The sequence below is a fragment of the Mobula birostris genome, chromosome 8 (genome assembly GCF_030028105.1).
Source record: "Mobula birostris isolate sMobBir1 chromosome 8, sMobBir1.hap1, whole genome shotgun sequence".
Classification (NCBI taxonomy): Eukaryota; Metazoa; Chordata; class Chondrichthyes; order Myliobatiformes; family Myliobatidae; genus Mobula; species Mobula birostris.
Window position 1 is genome coordinate 121,183,798 of NC_092377.1, and position 20,428 is coordinate 121,204,225.

At 47.7% G+C, this 20,428-nt stretch overlaps 1 pseudogene; it reads right to left on the reverse strand.

Annotated features, from left to right (window-relative positions):
* Positions 1-20,428, reverse strand: part of LOC140201647 (nectin-2-like) — a 43,873-nt pseudogene that overhangs the window by 20,846 nt on the left and 2,599 nt on the right.

Consider the following 20,428-nt stretch of genomic DNA (forward strand, 5'->3'; position numbering starts at 1 on the left):
CCTCCTGTCTTCTCCTATCATTTTTGATCTCCCCCTCCCCCTCCCACTTTCAAATCTCTTACTAACTCTTCCTTCAGTTAGTCCTGACGAAGGGTCTCGGCCCGAAACGTCGACTGTACCTCTTCCGAGAGATGCTGCCTGGCCTGCTGCGTTCACCAGCAACTTTGATGTGTGTTGAAAGAGAGAGACAGAACAGGTTATCTAAGTTGTCTTGGCAAGTTGCTGCAGTGGAAGGAGGAGGTTGCCAAGGTGGGGAAGGGGCGTGACGAAACGTGAAAGAGTCCCAGGGCCTGTCCTTACTTGGGACAGTGAGGGCAAGGAGGGGGAGGGGAGGAGATTCTGGCAGTCAATGCTTACCCAGCACGGTGAGGTTGGTGGCTGCCTCCTGGTTGCCCTCGGGATAGATGGCGAACTCACAGCTGCAGATGTTGTCGTTGGACATGAGGATACTGTCAATAGCCAATGTGGCGTCAATCAGGCTGGCATTCCAGAAGTGGACGCGGTGGTTGGTGTACACTTGGGTAGTTGGTGCAGAACTTGAGGTTGTGCATGGCCAGGTTCTGCTTTGCCCCCTGATGGGTCCTTCACCCAGGTCACCTGGGTGACTACCACCATGACCCGTGAGTCTATGAACGGGCAGCGCAGCACCACCTGGTTCCCCATGAAGCCAAAGACTGCGGCCTTCACCTTCACATGCTGGGTGACAGCAACCGGGGTGGATGGGGAGGGAAAGAACAGAGGGACATCTATCAGCACCCAGTCCAAGGTCAAACATAGCATGCAACAGCCAATGCCAAGTTCAAACCCAACATCACACCCAAAACACAATATCATCCATCTCCTCCCAAAAACCCAACTTTCAATGTCACTCTCACATTCTGTGACCAAACCCAATGTCACCCCAAACTTAGTGTTCAACATCACTCAATGTCACCGACAAACCCACCATCATCCCCAGACCCAACTTTCAAAGTTACCCCCAAACGCAGTAATTCAACGTCCCTCAACATCAGCCCCAACTTGAATGTTCAATGTCACTCAATGACAAACCTAATATTCAACTTCACACAACACCACAGCCAAACCCAGACCCATCACCGTAAAACATGTCATCCAACTCCAACCCAAATCTAACATTGAATGTTACTGATCACCCCCAAATCGCACAATCAAACGTTACTCCTAAACCCAACATCATCCACCATCACTCAATGTTCAATGTTACTCAACATCACTCCCAAAGACAGCATTCAATGTAAGAGCCACAGAAAGTTACAGCAGAGAAACAGACCCCTCGGCCCATCTACTACGTACCGCACCATTTTAACTGCCTAGTCTAATCAGCCTGCATCCAGGCCATAGCCATTCATACCCCTCAATACCATGTATTCTTTTAAACATTGAAATCGAGCTCGCGTGCGCGACTTGCACTGGAAGCTCGTTCCACACTCTTACATCCCTCTGAGTGAAGGCGTTTCCCCTTGTGTTCCAAATAAACTTTTCACCTTTCAGCCTTAATCCACGACCTCTAGTGGTGGTCCCACCCAACCTCAGTGGAAAAAGGCATTGTTCAGACCACACTTGTGGTATTGTGCACAGCACTGAGCCTCCTTACCCAAGGAAAGATGTGCCGGCATTGATTCTGGAAATGAAAGGGTTAACATATGAGGAGCATTTGATGACTGAGTCTGTACTTGCTGTACTTTAGAAGAATGGGGGATGGAATTGTTAAATTCTTGATAGGTGAGGAATTAAGAATTACAGAGAGAAAGTGGAGAATGTGTTTAGGGAAAATTCTGATTGTATGTCTTATAAATCTTGTTATTGTACCTTACGTCTGCAACTTTTCTGGCAACTCATTCCATAAAACCACCAACCTCAATGTGGAAGACCTGACCCCTTAGGCCACCTTTAAACCTTTCCCCTCCAACCTTACACCTGTACCCAACCCTGAGGAAAAACTGCAACTATTCACCCTGTTACGCCCCTCATGATTTCTCTCATGTCATAAGGTCACCCTGCAGTCGACTAGGCGCCAGCAAGTACAGTCCTCACCTGTCTGCTCTTGTTTTTCAGGAAATCCCTTGCCCATGCAGAGTGCCAGGTCCCAGGGGTGGGTAGGGGGCAGGGGAAGAATTCTCAGGATATTGGTGCTGTCCCCAGAAATCAGCAGAGGCACCAGCACTGGAAGCCTGGAAAATGTGAATCCAGGTGAACCACAGGTCAGGCAGACAGCCAGACCACACAGGACCAGGCCCTTTGAACCACATGGCGCTGGAAGGTATAGGAGCAGAATTAGGCCACTCTACCCATCGAGGCCGTCCTGCCATTCAACAAGGGTGAATTTTTATCCCAACAATATTCTCCAACATTCTCCCTGTGATACTTAACCCCCTCACCTATCAAGAATTTAACAAGCTTTGCCTTAAATATACTCATTGACTGGTCCTAGATTCTGCCACTATAGGAAACATTCTCTCTCAATCCGCTCCATCCAGGCCTTTTAGAAACCAGGAACTGGAGCTAATATTTATAATATGTTGCTGGGAATGAGAAGTGTTCCTTTAGATAAAATTTCAAATCTTTGGGAACAAGATTTACACACTTCCATTTCTGAGGAAACTTGGAATTAAATTTTTAAATTGGTTAACACTTCATCGTTATGTGCCCACCACTCTCTCCTACAATTTAAAGTGGTCCATAGGACCCACATGACCAGGACATAAGTTGTCTCGTTTTTACTTAGGTATATCTCCGTATTGTGATAAATGTAATAATGGAGAAGCTTCACTCATTCATATGTTTTGGACATGTCTGAGTCTTGGAAAATATTGGAAAGAAGTATTTCAAACTTTCTCCATACTTTTTAAAGTAAACTTTAAGCCTAATCCTTTGACGCTTCATTTGGTTTTGTTGGAGGAAAGGACATTATTTTGGAGTCATCTGACTTGCACATTTTGGCTTTTGTGTCTCTTATGGCCAGAAGGACGCTCTTGCTCAAGTGGAAAGATGCGGCCCCTCCTATTCATGCCCAATGGTTACGTGATGTCATGTCATGTTTAAATTTAGAGAGGATACGATGTTCAATCTCTGAATCTAATCCAGACTTTCAAACATTATGGGGACCTTTTCTGAACTATTTTCAAAACCTTTGATTTGCTGTTATAGCACAGATGATGACTAATTTTTTTTTCCTTCTTTTCTTTACTAATCAGCTTCGGTCTTGGTAGTGGGTTAGTATTTTTTATATAATAAAATTACTATATTTCAATGTTACAAATTAATTAAGCTGTATGAATATAGGGTAGGGAGTCTTTATATGCAATTTAGTATAACGTATTGATATACATTTTTTCCTGTACTCTGTATTCTAATAAAAATATTGGAAAGGAAAGGATCCAGCAAGTGACAGTGAATAACCCCAACCCCACCCATCACCCCCCCGCCATTCTACTGAACTACACTAAGTACAGGCTGAGACATGAAACACTCCCTACCCCTTAAACTATGTCCCTGTCAACCCACCTACTATTCCATTCTCCCAAGACTCCAGCCCTCACCCCCATGAGCAGGATGATTTACAGGTACTGATTCATCAACTGACCTTGGCCGTTGCTGCGTTGTGGGAAGGAACAGTATGCAGGCACCAGGCACCTTCCTGTGACCAGACAGGTCCACGGGCAGAGGACAGCACCCTGCTCCTGAGAGATCCCAGCCCAACACTGCTGCCTCCCAAATTTCACGTTCCTGGAATCTGTCATTCCAGCCTCGAGATCTGCAGGAACGCAGGGAGTGAGCTGTGTTACAATGGGCAGTTAAAAAGAAGTACCACGCCTGGGTGGAGGGTTCTGTGAGTGTATACCAAGGCGGGGGGGGGGGGGCGCGGTGGAGGGAGAGAGGAAAGGCTGAAGAGGGAGGAGAAGGGAGGATGGAAGAGAGGAGCCACATCATCAGAATGATTCACCCTCCAGGAATTCTAGGAATGTGGAGCAATGTGTCCAGGTCAGGGGGTGGTCTCTCGAGAACCTGAAGCTCAGAGAGCTGACCCAGATACCTGCAGGGCTGCGGATGGGGTGGTTAGGCGTGAGGGGTGTGGATGCTTTGGGAGGGTGGGGGGGGAAGCAGACCTAGGGAGGGGCTCAGGGCCAGAAGAGGTCTCGCAGAAACTGTGAGGGGTGTAGGTACGGAGGGTTCACAGAGATGGGGAGCTGAGGCACATGGATACTGCTCTCAAGCCCACACAGAGCAAGGGTGGGGGAAGATCCCTCCCTGCTGTATGTCATTCCAGGGGAGCAGGAGCTCTCTGCTGCTTTCCTGAAGGTCAACACTCACCCACCTCCCAACATCACCCCAAACCAAGTGCCTGGCACAGAGGTTCATGGCTTAAAGTAAAATTTACTTTCCAAGTAACAACCCTGAGATTCCCTTTTTTTTTGCAGGCATTTAAAAGGAAAAAATAAAATCGTACCAAAAAAAACTATACATTAATACTAACACACCAACCTATATGAAAAAGAACACAAACTGTGCAAGCAAAAATGATCTGAGAATTTGTGATCCCAAAAGAAGAGGCGGATGGGGGATTGGCGATGGTATGGATTACTGCAGAGAAATTGGCACTTCACTGCGGAAGAGCCAACATTCACAACCACACTGATGTCTCGATGCAACTCACTCCGCAGCCCAGCCCCCCCAACCAATCTGCCCTCCCCTCACACAGCGCCCCACACACAAGCCGTGAAATCTGATCTAACCGCGAGTGAAATTACCATTTTTCCGCGTGTGGTTACACCATCTCAGAAGAGCATACGCACTTGTGCAAACATATATTCACACTCATGACAGCAGGCTCAAGGTGGCCTCTGATTTCTTGGGTAATGTTACAGGAAGTGGTCTGGAGCTGGGCTCAGAGTTGTGGTGTAACTCCAAACTGAGAGAGAGGCCAATAGAGGAGGGGAAGTAGAGACAGCCACACACAGACAACTAACAACCCAGACTACACCATATGGGTGCAATACACAAAGTCATATACACCTACACACAGTCCCCCTCAAAGATCAGTATCGAGGCCATTCCACCCTTTGGCAATGGACCAACCCCATTTACCTGCCGACTGCAGAGGCTCCCCTGGTGAGACGATCCTAAGGGAGCAGCTCCCCTTATGGACTGGGATCCTGCACATGACAGTGACCAAACCCACGAATGGAGAGGCTTTTCTGTCCACCACCGTCTGCCCAATCTCACAGAGGTGGAGTCCGAGTGCTCATCTCCCCCGACAGGGATCCGTCAACACCAACCCACAGCCACTCATCCAGCGTCTGCACGCAGACATGTTAGTACAGATAGGCAAAGAGGGTGGCACTGACACAATGAGCCAAAGGACCCCTTCCAGTGCCGTGGGATTTTGAATAGAGCCTTGTCTGACCAAGCTGTATGTGACCGGTTTTGTGGTGTACGCCTTCCGACAACAAAGACCACAGAACCGGTTCCCGGGAAAGTCCCACATCTCCTTTAAACCTCCTTCCTCAACCATGGGAAAAAAGATACTGGCCATCTACTCTGCCTCTGTCTCTCATACTCCCATAAACCTCTATGAGGTCTTCCCTCAGTCTCCACCACTCCAGAGAAAACCCAGATTTGAACAACCTCCCCAAGGTGCTTGCCCAGTAACCCAGGCAGCATGCTGAGAAAGCTCATGTGCACCCTCCCCAGAGAGCCCACATCCTTCCTATAATGGGGTGACCAGAACAGCATGCAACACTCCAGCTGCAGCCTGCCCAAAGATTTATACATTTGCACCACTCACAGGCAAATGGGCTGTCTGCCTTCTTTACCACTGTTGAATTGTTGTGTAGAATTGTTCTTTTTTGTTTTCTGGCAATGTAACATTCCAATGCTTGTTTAAAATGTTTGTTTATATTATCATATAGTCATCAATATGTGTGTGATAGTTCAGTGAATCAATAATAGTGTAGTGTAATGCCCTGGTTCATATTGTTACTGTTATACTGTATGTATTCCATTTAGCAGTTCTGTAAGAGCAGTCTGTTCTGCTGTCAGCCTGTTCAGGTTATTGTTGAAGATAAGGGACGATGAGGAACGTGTGCCATCCAACTAGGGGGAGGTTTTCTTCTTGAAGGACACTATGGCTGGTCTTGGGTTTTCTGTTTTGGTTCGCCGGGAAATGAAGAGAGAAGATGCAGGGGAGAACCAGTTGTAGGATATGGCCCGGAGGGAGACCCATTTGTTGGAGATGGATTGCGAGCGATGTTGGGAAGGTGGTGTGTGCCTGAGTGACAGAGAAGTTCAAGGTGAGCTCCAAATTGTGTGCAACATCACCAGACCCAGAACCACCCTGTCTACTTGTGCAACCGCTTTCAACCCCCACATCCACACCGTTCAATGTACTGCCATTCTTAGAATAGTACAGCACAGTACAGACCCTTCAGCCCACGAAGTTGTACTAATCTTTCAACTTACTCCAAGGTCAATCCAACCCCTCCCTCCCACAGAGCCCTCTATTGTTCGACCATACATGTGACTGTCCAAGAGACTCAACTATCCCAAATGTATCTCCCTCTACCACAACCTCTGGCAGTGTGTTCCAGGCACTTTCGAATCAATCTTGGTATATATTCTGTTTTATGTATTTATGCTTAATGTGTTTTTATGATTAATACTTTATTTTATTGTGCTTTTTTAATGCTGTATCAGATCCACAGTAACAATTATTTAGTTCTCCTTTTCACTTGTGTTCAGGAAGTGATATTAAACAATCTTGAGTTTCATTTGCTATGTTAAAAAAAAATACCTCTGAAATCACCCTATATTTTCCTCCTATCATCTTGAAACTATGCACTCTCATATTAGCCATTTCTAGCCCCGGGAAAAAGTCCCTGGCTATCCACTCTATCTACGCCACTCACATCTTGTACACGTCTGTCAAGTCATCTCTTATGCTCCTACACTCCAACCTCAGCTCACTCAACCTATCCTAAGAATATGTGCTATCAAATCCAGACATCACCCTAGTAAATATTTCTGAGCAATTCACTCTTTACCACCCCTTTACATGTGACCTCCCAAAGTGCACTGCCTCACACTCGCCTGGATTAGAGTCCATCAGCCACTTCTCTGCCCATGTCTGTAAATGATCTACATCATGCGGATATTGGAGAGATTGCAAAGGGAAACCTCTAGTGGAAGGGACAAAATGCACTGCCTCCTTTGTAGAATGGATATGGCTTTGATGAGGATTTCAGATGTGTGAGATAACATTAACAGTCTGAGCTAGTGAAACTGTGGGTGGTGACATTTCAATCACGACAGCCACAGCACAGATAACCATCCCCACCTCTGCCAGCAATCACCCTCTGTTGTTGCCTGAAGGCTGGGTTGAGGGGGCAGCACAGGCCATGAGAAAGGGGCTCTCCTCTGCAGCAGAAGGGGATGGACTTCTACGACAAGCCCACTCTCCTGGCCTCAGTAGCCAGGAGGCACAAGGCACATGCCGCCTGTGATGGGTCCAGCTCACGGCTTGCTAAGCAGAGGGACAACAGTGGTGGACAGATTAACAGTACTATCATCACTGGATCTGCTATCAGGAGCCTTAAAGTAGTCTATTCGGCCCATGAAGACTATCCTGACCCTCAATCACAATCCTTCCTCACTTCTGACGGTTTTGCATCTCATTGAGACCTCCTGTCATTCTCCTAACCTCCAGAGAAACTCCGTCCTTACGGCTTAATCTCTCCTCACAAGGATAAGGGTGATCTCATTGAAATCTACCAAATATTGAAAGTTGCACACACAATAACTGGAGGAACTCACCAGGTCAGACAACATCTATGCAAGTTCAATGAACAGTCAATCTTTCCGGATAGAATGGGAATGAAGGGCCGGAAGGTCTGTACTTTGCTACTTAACACACACCAGATGACTGGGGGTGGGCGGGGTACGGTTCTGGTTTGAGGTCGGGTAGTGAGGGCTTGTGTGGCCAGAGGGGCCTGTTACAGTGCTGTATCTGTAAATATTAAACAAATAACCTGTTGCACCTGAAAATCAAATTTCAACGATTTCCTCATGACTGGCACACAGACTCAAATGAGAGAGCCTGGCCCGACACACTCTGAAAGTCAGTAAAATGTCCACAGCTGCCAAGGTTCGATCGGACACTTTCTGTTCAGACATATCATTCGGCAGAAGAATGGGGAGGCCCCACATAGGCAGAGAGTGTTGCTGCACTGACTGCTTTGAATAACAGACCAACAGATCCGCCTACAAACTCACAGACCACTGAACCACACACAAAGGACCACCTTCCCAGCCGATAATCCCTTCCTACAAAAAAAAACACACTCCACCTTGTCTATAATCTGTTACAGCGAGGCCCAAAACAACCTGGGACAACAACACCTCCACACCGCGTCTGGGCAAGTCCTAGTCTTGACGGCAAATTCTGTGAGGTTAGGCAGCATTTTCTTTCTCTCCTTTGCCTGTGTGTGAGATCAGCCACTTACTCTCCCTACATTTATAGAGCCTCACCCACCAGTGACGTCTCACAGCCCTGCCCGTCAGCAGCACAATGCAGACTGAGGTGTCCCTGCTGTCTTTTAATGCATGTTAACACACTTGGTCCCACCCTACTGGAGATACTTGCCCTCAGTTTACCCTTCTCTACCCCACCACCTCTAGAACTGCAAACAAGCTAATTTGGTTCCTTTCCCAGAGCTGATGAACGAATTTGTACTCAAACCAATGACCTCTCTTTTCGCCACAAGTACCACACAACCTGAGTATTCCCAGCATTTTCTGAATTCCAGAATTCCCAGGAAATTTATTGCAACTTTAACCTTACTGAGGGGAAGTCTATTTATAGTGAGTGGTTACCCCATGGAGATGCATGTGGAAATCAGAGTACCCAAGGGATACCCACACAACTACAGGCAGGATGCGTTAACCACACACACACACACACACACACACACACACACACACACACACACAGAGCACCAGATTTAAGGATCTAACCTTGCTCAAAAGAACTGGGAGGAAGTGCCTCTACCTGCTGTGCCACTCAGCAGCCCTTCCCCAACTACTGTATGTCTTTTTCCTACAAGGTTTGTTCTGTGACAGTAGCAATACAATAGATAAACATAAGCTGAGTGAGACAATTCCTCCCTTAGCCTGCTGTTATCGGTAGAAGTTTCTGTAGCTGACAATCACGTCAGGTGTCTGATGTGCTCTCATATTGATGCAGGAAGCCATTACTCATTCCCCACAACTTCCTTCGCTCACTCATCCAGCTTCTCTCTCAGCAGCCCATTCAAAAGGAACCTGTTGCTCATCAGCAACATATCTCTGGCCACTGTCAGTTCCAGGTGCAACCTGTCCGGCTAAGCTCAGCAGTCCTGCTGGTTGTATTGTGACCTGCGACAACAACTCCAATGCACCAGTCACTCAGCCCAATTCATCTCGGGCGCATTCCTCCCTACCTTAAGTAGCATCTATAGGAGGTGTTGCCTCAAGAAGGTTACTTCCATTGTGATAAGATTCCCACCATCTGGGTCATGGCATCTTCTCGCAGGAGGTCCCACACCACCAGTTTCAAGTACAGGCACTTCCCTTTGAACTACCCCGTTCTTCAACCTCAAGTACAGAGCACTACAGACCGACCACGCACCTCTCATGAGTTTAAACACCTGTGTCCGGTCAACCCTACTTTGCACCAGGGGCAACAGTCACAGCCTATCTGGTCTCTCCTTGTAGCTCAAGCCCTCCAGTCCTGGTAACATTGCCACAAATATTTTCTGCACTGTCTTACACAATCACATCCTTCTTATATCTGGATGATGAGAACTGTGCACGGAACTCCAAGTCTGTTCCCAACAACAATTGGTACAGTTGTAACGTGATGTCCCGACTCCTGTGTAACCATGGACCTGTCTGAAATGGCAGTTAATTTCAGCACTATTGTCCTGCTTGGCATCGTTTCCTTTCCTTCATAATTGTTGATCGTCTGTGTGTTCCCTGCATCCCTGAGCCCATGAGCTAATACGCATTTTTCTATCATATTGATGTGTCAGCGTAAGCAATCATTTCCCGTACATACACACACAAATTCATACATGTACACATGCTCACATGGGATGTTCACAACACCATAGATATTCTGAATGAAGAAACGTAACCAGGAATAGAGTGGGCTATGTTTCCATTACTTGCAGACCATGTAACAGACAAATCTCTGTTCCTTTACACTAATTATTACTAAGGCCAAACCCTACCCACACACACACACACACACACACACACACCACTGCTGCTTTTGGCCCTTGAAGGAACAGGAAGTATTTTCAGCAGCGACAACCACATTTCCCACACGATGCAATGTACAAAGAAATTATCATGAAACAGAGTACTGACCCCAACTCCCCTCCCAGACCAGGATGGTGAGGCACCCCACCCCCAAACCTGGAGGACAGACGTCCAAGCAGAAATGGCTTCCTACCTCAGACAAGGATATCAATGCTGTCGCTGGTTCAGCCTAGGGAGTTGCTGGCAATGCAACTGAAAGTGCTGCTCAACTGGTAGGTCACCAGATCTATGGTCAGCTGGTGGCCCACTGTCCTCACCCCACTGGGGATGTCTCCAACATTCCTAAGCAGGGAGACCAAGAGGAGGTCAATGTGCTAGGGTGGAACTTAACAAACCGTCTGACACTAAAATGGGGAGGTGTGTGGGGGCTGGAGAGGGTTGCAGAGACAGGGAGGGGTGTAGGGGAGGTGGTGTCATAGAGTTCAGAGGTGATGTAGAGGAACTGGGGAAATTTTGAGTTGGGGGTTGGTGCCATGGGGCAGGATGGGCTCCCGTGGGAAGCTCAGGCATCACCCAGCAGGATCTGTGTGTCTGTGCCCACAGAGCTTGAAGTCTCCAGCATGAACAGAGAGTTTGCTTAGCAAATCCACACCAATTCTAGCTCCAACAAGGTTCCCAACCAATTCTGTAGCCGGAATTCTCCTGCGGAAGCTGCTTGCATGGGGTCCCAGCTGAGGTTCCAGCGTACCTTTCCACTGGCAGCATGCTGACTCACTCCACTCCTCTCCATGTTGGGGAGGGGGGGTTAAAAATCAAACTGGTGGTGAACAGACTGCTTATGGACACTCAGATGTATCATCGGTAGTCACTGGCAGCCGGATTAGCCTTCATGTTACACATATGAGGAACATGGTCTCTGTCCAGGTAGCCCTCAAAAGGTGTCGATGTGGGGGGGGGGGGGAGATCTGTTGGGGGGGGTAGAACACCACAGCCCATCAAACGTGCACCCACCCCCATCTGAGACCTCCCTCCCTCTTCCACACTCCTGGCTCTGTGACGACCCCCTTCCCACCACTATATCCCTCTACATTGCTCCCCTTCTGTGACCCCTCTCCCTCCCTTTCACTCCTGGTCTGTTACCCTCTCCCTTCCCAGTCTGTGACACCCTCCAGCCCCTGCAATGCTCCCCAACTGTGACCCCTCTCACACCCCTTCTAGTCCCTCCCTCCTCCCATCCTGATCTGTGACACTCACCTTACACCCATTCCCCCTCATTCCGTGAATCCTCCCTCCCCTATCTGCTTCCCTGTATCTGTGATCCAGTCCATTCCCTGTGTCACAATGTCCATGGTACTCACGCTGGAAAGACAAAGCGATGTTGGTGACCTTGGGTCGCGCCAGTGTTTGCTGGATGACCACACCCTCCAGCTTCATTCTGTCCAGCTTCCTACTGGTAATGGTGGTATTGCCATCCATGTTCTGCCTCAGTTACATGGTGGCGTTCCCGGGTACAGTGCCATGCCAGATAATAGAGGCCGGGGGCTTTCCACCTGCTGTGATACAACCGGCCACGGACACTGGAGATGTCCCGGACTTGACTGGCAGCGGGCTGCCATTGATATCCGGCTCGGCTGCAAGGCAACAAGATCAATGGAGGCTCAAACATGGTCCCAATTGCACAAGCCAAATGGTGTTACCCACCCCAGTCCGGTAGGGGATGGGGTAGAGCTCATGGGGATTACCCAAGTCAGGAATCCCCAAACTGGGGTCCACAAACCACTTGCTTAATGGGATTGGGCCATGGCATATAAAAGGTTTCAAATCTAAGTAAAGATGTGCTGGCTGTGGAGAAGGTCCGCAGGAGGTTCCTGAAAAATATGCTGGGAGTGAAAGGGTTAACATGAGGGGCTTTGGACCTGTACTGTAGACGAATGGGGGCGGGGGGGGGGGCGGGATTCTCACTGAAATCCATGAAATATTGAAAAGCATAGAGTTGACAGGGAGAAGATGTTTCCTATAGTGGGAAGGTCTAGGACCAGAAGGCACAACCTCAGAATAGAAGGACAGAGATGAGGGGGAATTTCTTTAGCCAGAGGGTGGTGAATCTGTGGAATTTATTGACACGGACAGTTGTGAAGGCCAAGTCATGGAGTATATTTAAAGCAGAGGCTGACGCGTTCTTGATTCGTCGGGGCGTCAAAGGTTACAGTGAAAAGGCAGGAGAATAGGACATCTGGGACACAGAGAGTGGGATGTGTGGACAGGTGCTGGGAATTGTCTGAGTGATTACTGGAGATGGTGAGTAGGGGGCAGGGGCAGAGGTGCTATTGGGGGGTATGGAGAGAGGTGAAGAAACAGAGAGATGGAAGTTGTTGTCTAATGCATCTTGGCAAATTGCTGCAGTGGAGGGAGGAGGGTGCCGGAGGGTGCCAAAGGGTCAGGATGGTTCCTTACTCAGTATGGTGACAATGTGGGGAAGAGGTGTGAAGAAATGTGAAAGGGTCCTAGGGTCCATCCCTTCTCGGGACAGTGAGGACGAGGAGGGGGGCAGGAGAATATTATGGGGGTTGATGCCTACCCAGCATGGTGAGGTTGGTGGTTGCTTCCTGATTGCCCTCGGGATAGGTAAACTCACAGCTAGATGCTGACATTGGACATGATGAGACAGTCAATAAGGAAAGTGGCGCTGTCCAGGCTGAAATTCCAAAAGTGCATGCAGCCCCCAGTTTCCATTGGGTGCCCATCTGGGGGTTGTGCATGGCCAGGTTCTGCTTGGCCCCTGATGGGTTCTTCAGCCAGGTCACCTGAGGGTCCACGAATTGGCAGCGCAGTACCAATAGTTTCCCCATGAAGCCCATGACAACGGGCTCCACCTTCACATGCCAGGCACCAGCAAATAGGGGAGAACAAGAGGGGAAAGAACAGAGAGACATTTATCGGTGCCCGGTCCAAGGCTGAACCTGGCATGCAATAGCCAATGCCAAGTTCAAACCCAACGTCACCTCTAAACAGATTGTCACCCGTCACCACCTGAAAACCATCATTCAATGTGACTCCCGTATCTTGTGCTCAAATCCAATGTCACTCCAAGCTTACCATTCAACATCACTCGATGTCATCAACAAACCCACTGCCATTCACTATCATCCTCAGACCCAACGTTCAATGTTACCCCCAAAACCAATGTTCAATGTCCCTCAACATCAGCAACAAACACAATATTCAGTGTCACTCAATGCCAAACCCAATATTCAACTTCACAAACCATAGCCAGACCCAACATCACCCCAAAGCATATCATCCAACTCCAACCCAAATCCAATATTGAATGTCACTCAACATCACACCCATTTCCCACAACCAAACCAAGTGTTACTCCCAAACCCAACATCATTCACCATCACCCAATGTTCAATGTCACTCAACATCACTCCCAAAGTTAGTATTCAATGTAAGAGCCACAGAAAAGTACAGGAGAGAAACATGTCCTTCAGCAAATCTAATCCATGCCACACCATTTTAACTACCTAGCCCCATCGACCTGCATCCAGACCATAGCCCACCGTACCCCTCACAACCACGTGTTCTTTGAAATTGAGCCAGTATGCACAACTTGTGCTGGCAGCTCCTTCCACACTCTCATGTCCCTCTGAGTGAAGAGGTTTCCTGTCAATGTCCTCTTAAACTTTTCACCTTTCAACCTTAACTCCATACTTGTAATCCCTCTCAACCTCAGTGGAAAAAACCTGTTTGAATTTACCATATCTATATCACTCAGAATTTTGTATACCTCTGTCATATTTCTGCTTCATCTTCTATATCCCAAGGAATAGTCCTAACCTATTAATATTTTCCTTGAAACTCTGTTCCTCCAGACATGGCAATATCCTTGTTAATTTTCACTGAACTCTTTCATCCTTATTTACATCTTTCTTCTAGGCAGGTGGCCAAAACTGCACACTATACTCCGATCACAAACAAGAGAAAACCTGCAGATGCTGGAAATCCAAGCAACACACACAAAATGCTGGAGGAACTCAGCAGGCCAGATAGCATCTAAGGAAAAGAGTACAGTCGATATTTTGGACTGAGACTCTTCCACAGGACTGGGGGAAAAGGCTGAGGAGTAGATTTAAAAGGTGCGGGGCGGAGGGGAGAGGGAAACACAAGCTGATAGCTGAAACCTGAAGTGGGGGGGGGGAATCAAGTAAAGAGCTGGGAAGTCGATTGGTGAAAGAGATACAGGGCTGGAGAAGGGGGAAGTCTGAAAGAAGAGGAGCGAAGACCATGGAAGAAAGAAAAGGAGGGTAGGAGCACTAGAGGGAGGTGATGGGTGGGCAAGGAGATAAGGTGAGAGAGGGAAAAGCGGATGGGGAATGGTGAAGCAAGGGGAGAGGGTCATGACTGCAAGTCTGAGAAATCAATGTACATGCCATCAGATTGGAAGCTACTCAAACAGAGTATAAGGTGTTGTTCTGCCAACCTAAGAGTGACGTCATCACAACAATGGAAGAGGACGTAAATAGATATATTGGGAACTGGAACGAAAATGGGTGGGCATTGGAAGATTCCGCTTTTTCTGGTGGACGGAGTGTAGGTGCTTGGCGAAGTGGTCTCCAAATCTATGTCAGGTCTCACCGATATAAAGGAGGCCACACTGGGTGCACCGGACACAGTGCATGACCCCAAAAGACTCAGAGGTGAAATGTCAGCTCACCGGGATGGGGCCCTTAATGGTAGTGAGGGTGTAAGTTTGGGGCCGGTGTATCACTTGTTCCACTTGCAAGTGTTACATGCTCAAGGTGATGTTTTTTTTTTGTGTGAGAATGATGTAATGGTCTTTTGGAGGTCACCTGACGTGATTTTCCCGCCGATGTGAGGTCATGTGCTGACATGTGCCCCATGGGTATATAGGGGTCGAGCCCAGATGACGCAGTTAGTTTTTAGTTTATAGTTTTCCAGGTAGAACATGCTGTGTCTCTGTTTCTGTTGCGTGCTTCTTTTTGGAATGCAGTTTCATTTTTAAAACGGATTGTTGCATTCTATTGCAAGATGCAATATTATTGGACTGGAAATTTTTGGCCCGATGTGCTGATTTACTCAGTTCCAACAGTAGAAGGGAGAGTAAAGACTTTATTGAAGTACAGGATCGAAGGATCGAGAGGAGTTGGCATCGTTTGACAGCTTAATAAATGATTGACCTTATTGAGCCTTCATTGGAAGAGTAGTGACCTGCACCGAGATCACTCTTGCCAAAAAGAGCAAAGAGTTCATGCAAAGGTTTGCTTTCTCTAAAAGAATTTAAGGTCAGTTGTTTTAAACTGTTTATTTCCAGCATCGTGAATCCTGTGGGCAGAACCAGCAGGAAAGTCATGTCTATGAAGAAATCTTTCTCCAGAGAAGTCTCTCCCAATTGAAAGTATAAATCTGTTGGACTTTCGAATTTGCCATTTTAAGAACTGTATCTGACTTTATCGCTTTAAGAACTGTTATCACATTTAACACTTTAAGAACCAGTGCTGAGTGACGAGTTGTTGAACGGCTGCATATTGGTTAACTTCCGGTTAAAGTTTTCGTTTTTTTTCCCTTATCATTTATCCGTGTTTATAAATGTTTGGTTGCTTTTATATAACCTGTCTCGATTGATATTCATTGTTGCTGTTTATGTAACACAAGGATAACTGCCAGGAGGGAGTTAAGTGGGGAGGGATGAATGGACAAGAGAGCCTTGTTGGGAGCGATCCCTATGGAAAGCAAAAAGTAGTGTGGGGGGGGGGAAGGAGGGAAAGATATGTTTGGTGGTGGGATCCCCTTGGAGATGGCGGAAGTTGTGGAGAATTATGCATTGGATGCAGAGGCTGGAGGTGTGGTAGGTGAGGACAAGAGGAACCCTATCCCTGGTAGGGTGCAGGAAGGATGGGGTGAGAGCATACATATGTGAAATGGAAGAGATGCACAGTAGTCCGAATTAGGCCTCACCAAAGTCTTATGCAACTTCGACATAACATCCCATCTCCTGTACTCAATACATTGATTTACGAAGGCCAATGTGCTGAAAGCTTTCTTTACGACCCTATCTACCTGTGACACCACTTTCAATGAAACTCACAATGAGAGGGTACACAGGAGGTTCAAGTGAAATTCCTGGAATGAAAATGGTAAGTATGTGGAGAGTTTGAAGGCTCTGGGCCTGTACTTGCTGGAGTCTGTAAAGATGAGGTTGAAATCTCATTGAAACCTATTGTATATTGAACTTTGAAATTACTGAAGGGTCCATCAACTGGATGTGGAGAGGATGACTGATAGCGGTGGAGCCCAGGACCAGAGGGCACAGCCTCAAAATATGGGACATCCTTTTAAAACAGTGTTGAGGAGCTATTTCTTTAGCAAGAGGGTGGTGAATCCATGGAATTCATTTGCACAGATGGCTTGGAAGTCAAGTCACTCATATACTTAAATAGGTTCTTCATTAATCAGTGTGTAAAAGGTTACAGTGAAAAGGCAGAAGGATGGAGTTGAGAAGGACAATAATTCGGCAATGGTGGAGCGGACTTGATTGGCAGAATGGCCTAATTCTGTTCCTATGTCTTATGGTCTGAGGGTAGTAGAGTGCACGTGTGAGGGTAAGTTGGGGGAGGGAGGGTGAAAGAGTCAGTTTCCCTGGATTGAGATGACCCACTGAGTTCCTCCGTGGGGGATGGTCAGAATCCTTTCCACTGTGTGACCCGCTGAGTTCCAGTATCACAGCATTTGTTTTCACAACATTCTCCCCACCAGGAGAAATCAATTTAATAGAAATTTTACTCATTTTACAACAAAGTGGCGAACTGCAAAAATTACTCTATGGAAGCTGTCAGCACTTGGTTCTCCCCCATTTTGCACCCCTTCTCTTTTCTAAAAGGTGGGAGTGACATTTTGTCCTCCCCGCTCCACATGTACCCAGCATGGATGAAGAGAAGGTGAGGAAACAGAGGGACGAGGGGTTTGTGCCATTGGGGAGGTGAATCTCAGTTAAAACTAAGAATCTAATGCAAAAGTACCCTAATAAAAATAGACTAATTTGAGAAAAATAAACAAAGAATTGAAGAATCAGTTTCAGCTGCTCTCACCATTTCTATTTTTGTACCAGACTGCACATTCTATACTTCCCTATTCTCACCAGAACACTGACAATCTAGTAATTCCTAAAAATTTCCACCAACCTTCCCTTTCCCATCTCCTCGCCCCCTCCAGTTCCTCACCATCCCCTCCCCTCTCTAAGGGACCCTTGCTCTCCAGCAGACACTGCAGAGTCCACTCCAATATCCTTTCTGATACGTACTGCCATCGAAACAGTGCAATATGAAAAAGGATGAGGTGGGGGGGAGGGATCTTACAGCTCAGGAACAGGCTTTTCAATCCATCATATCAGTGCTGAATATCTTTGTTCACCTACTTGAATCCCATTTTCCCAGATGAGGACTATATCCTCATACAACAGGAATTCTGCAGATGCTGGAAATTCAAGCAACACACATCAAAGTTGCTGGTGAACGCAGCAGGCCAGGCAGCATCTCTAGGAAGAGGTGCAGTCGACGTTTCAGGCCGAGACCCTTCGTCAGGACTAACTGAAGGAAGAGTGAGTAAGGGATTTGAAAGTCGGAGGGGGAGGGGGAGATCCAAAATTATAGGAGAAGACAGGAGGGGGAGGGATGGAGCCAAGAGCTGGACAGGTGATTGGCAAAAGGGGATACGAGAGGATCATGGGACAGGAGGTCTGGGAAGAAAGACAGGGAGGGGGGGACCCAGAGGATGGGCAAGGGGTATATTCAGAGGGACAGAGGGAGAAAAAAGAGAGTGAGAGAAAGAATGTGCGTATAAAAATAAGTAACAGATGGGGTACGAGAGGGAGGTGGGGCATTAGCGGAAGTTAGAGAAGTCGATGTTCATGCCATCAGGTTGAAGGCTACCCAGACGGAATATAAGGTGTTGTTCCTCCAACCTGAGTGTGGCTTCATCTTTACAGTAGAGGAGGCCGTGGATAGACATGTCAGAATGGGAATGGGATGTGGAATTAAAATGTGTGGCCACTGGGAGATCCTGCTTTCTCTGGCGGACAGAGCGTAGGTGTTCAGCAAAGTGGTCTCCCAGTCTGCGTCGGGTCTCGCCAATATATAAAAGGCCACATCGGGAGCACCGGACGCAGTATATCACCCCAGCCGACTCACAGGTGAAGTGTTGCCTCACCTGGAAGGACTGTTTGGGGCCCTGAATAGTGGTAAGGGAGGAAGTGTAAGGGCATGTGTAGCACTTGTTCCGCTTACACGGATAAGTGCCAGGAGGGAGATCAGTAGGGAGGGATGGGGGGGACGAATGGACAAGGGAGTCGCGTAGGGAGCATTCCCTGCGGAAAGCGGGGGAGGGGGGAGGGAAAGATGTGCTTAGTGGTGGGATCTCGTTGGAGGTGGCAGAAGTTACGGAGAATAATATGCTGGACCCGGAGGCTGGTGGGGTGGTAGGTGAGGACCAGGGGAACCCTATTCCTAGTGGGGTGGCGGGAGGATGGAGTGAGAGCAGACGTACGTGAAATGGGGGAGATGTATTTAAGAGCAGAGTTGATAGTGGAGGAAGGGAAGCCCCTTTCTTTAAAAAAGGAAGACATCTCCCTCATCCTAGAATGAAAAGCCTCATCCTGAGAGCAGATGCGGTGGAGACGGAGGAATTGCCATAAGGGGATGGTGTTTTTGCAAGAGACAGGGTGAGAAGAGGAATAGTCCAGATAGCTGTGAGAGTCAGTAGGCTTATAGTAGACATCAGTGGATAAGCTGTCTCCAGAGACAGAAAGATCTAGAAAGGGGAGGGAGGTGTCGGAAATGGACCAGGTAAACTTGAGGGCAGGGTGAAAGTTGGAGGCAAAGTTAATAAAGTCAACGAGCTCTGCATGCGTGCAGGAAGCAGCGCCAATGCAGTCGTCGATGTAGCGAAGGAAAAGCGGGGGGACAGATACCAGAATAGGCACGGAACATAGATTGTTCCACAAAGCCAACAAAAAGGCAGGCATAGCTAGGACCCATACGGGTGCCCATAGCTACACCTTTAGTTTGGAGGAAGTGGGAGGAGCCAAAGGAGAAATTATTAAGAGTAAGGACTAATTCCGTTAGACGGAGCAGAGTGGTGGTAGAGGGGAACTGATTAGGTCTGGAATCCAAAAGGAAGCATAGAGCTTTGAGACCTTCCTGATGGGGGATGGAAGTATATAAGGACTGGACATCCATGGTGAAAATAAAGCGGTGGGGGCTAGGGAACTTAAAATTATCGAAAAGTTTAAGAGCATGAGAAGTGTCATGAACATAGGTAGGAAGGGATTGAGCAAGGGGGGATAAAACCGTGTCGAGGTATGCAGATAGGAGTTCGGTGGGGCAGGAGCAAGCTGAGACAATAGGTCTGCCAGGACAGGCAGGTTTGTGGATCTTGGGTAGGAGGTAGAAATGATAAGTGCGAGGTGTGGAAACTATAAGGTTGGTAGCAGTGGATGGGAGATCCCCTGAGCGGATAAAGTCGGTGATGGTGTGGGAGACAATGGCCTAGTGCTCCTTAGTGGGGTCACAATCGAGGGTTAAATAAGAGGAGGTATCCGCGAGTTGTGGCTGTGCCTTGGCAAAGTAGAGGTCAGTACGCCAGACTACAACAGCACCCCCCTTATCGGCGGGTTTAATAATAAGGTTAGGATTAGTGCGGAGGGATTGGAGAGCAGAGCGTTCCGAAGGAGTGAGGTTGGAATAGGGACAAGGTGCGGTGAAGTTGAGACGGTTGATGTCCCGTTGGCAGTTAGCGATAAGGAGATCCAGAGCAGGCAGAAGACCAGAGCGGGGTGTCCATGAAGAAGAGGAGGGTTGAAGACGGGAGAAGGGGTCATCGGTGGGGGTGGAAGAGTCCTTGCCGAAGAAGTAGGCTCGGAGATGGAGACGCCTCATACATAATGTTTGTTCTGGCATCCAACTAAATGTCTCCTTCATTTAATACAGATGATTCCAGTTAATTGGGCCATCAGTTAATCCAGGCAGTCTCTTATTTAGGAAAACTCTAAAAGAACAAAAACTAATCGAGAAAATAGCCATGGTTCCTTACGCTT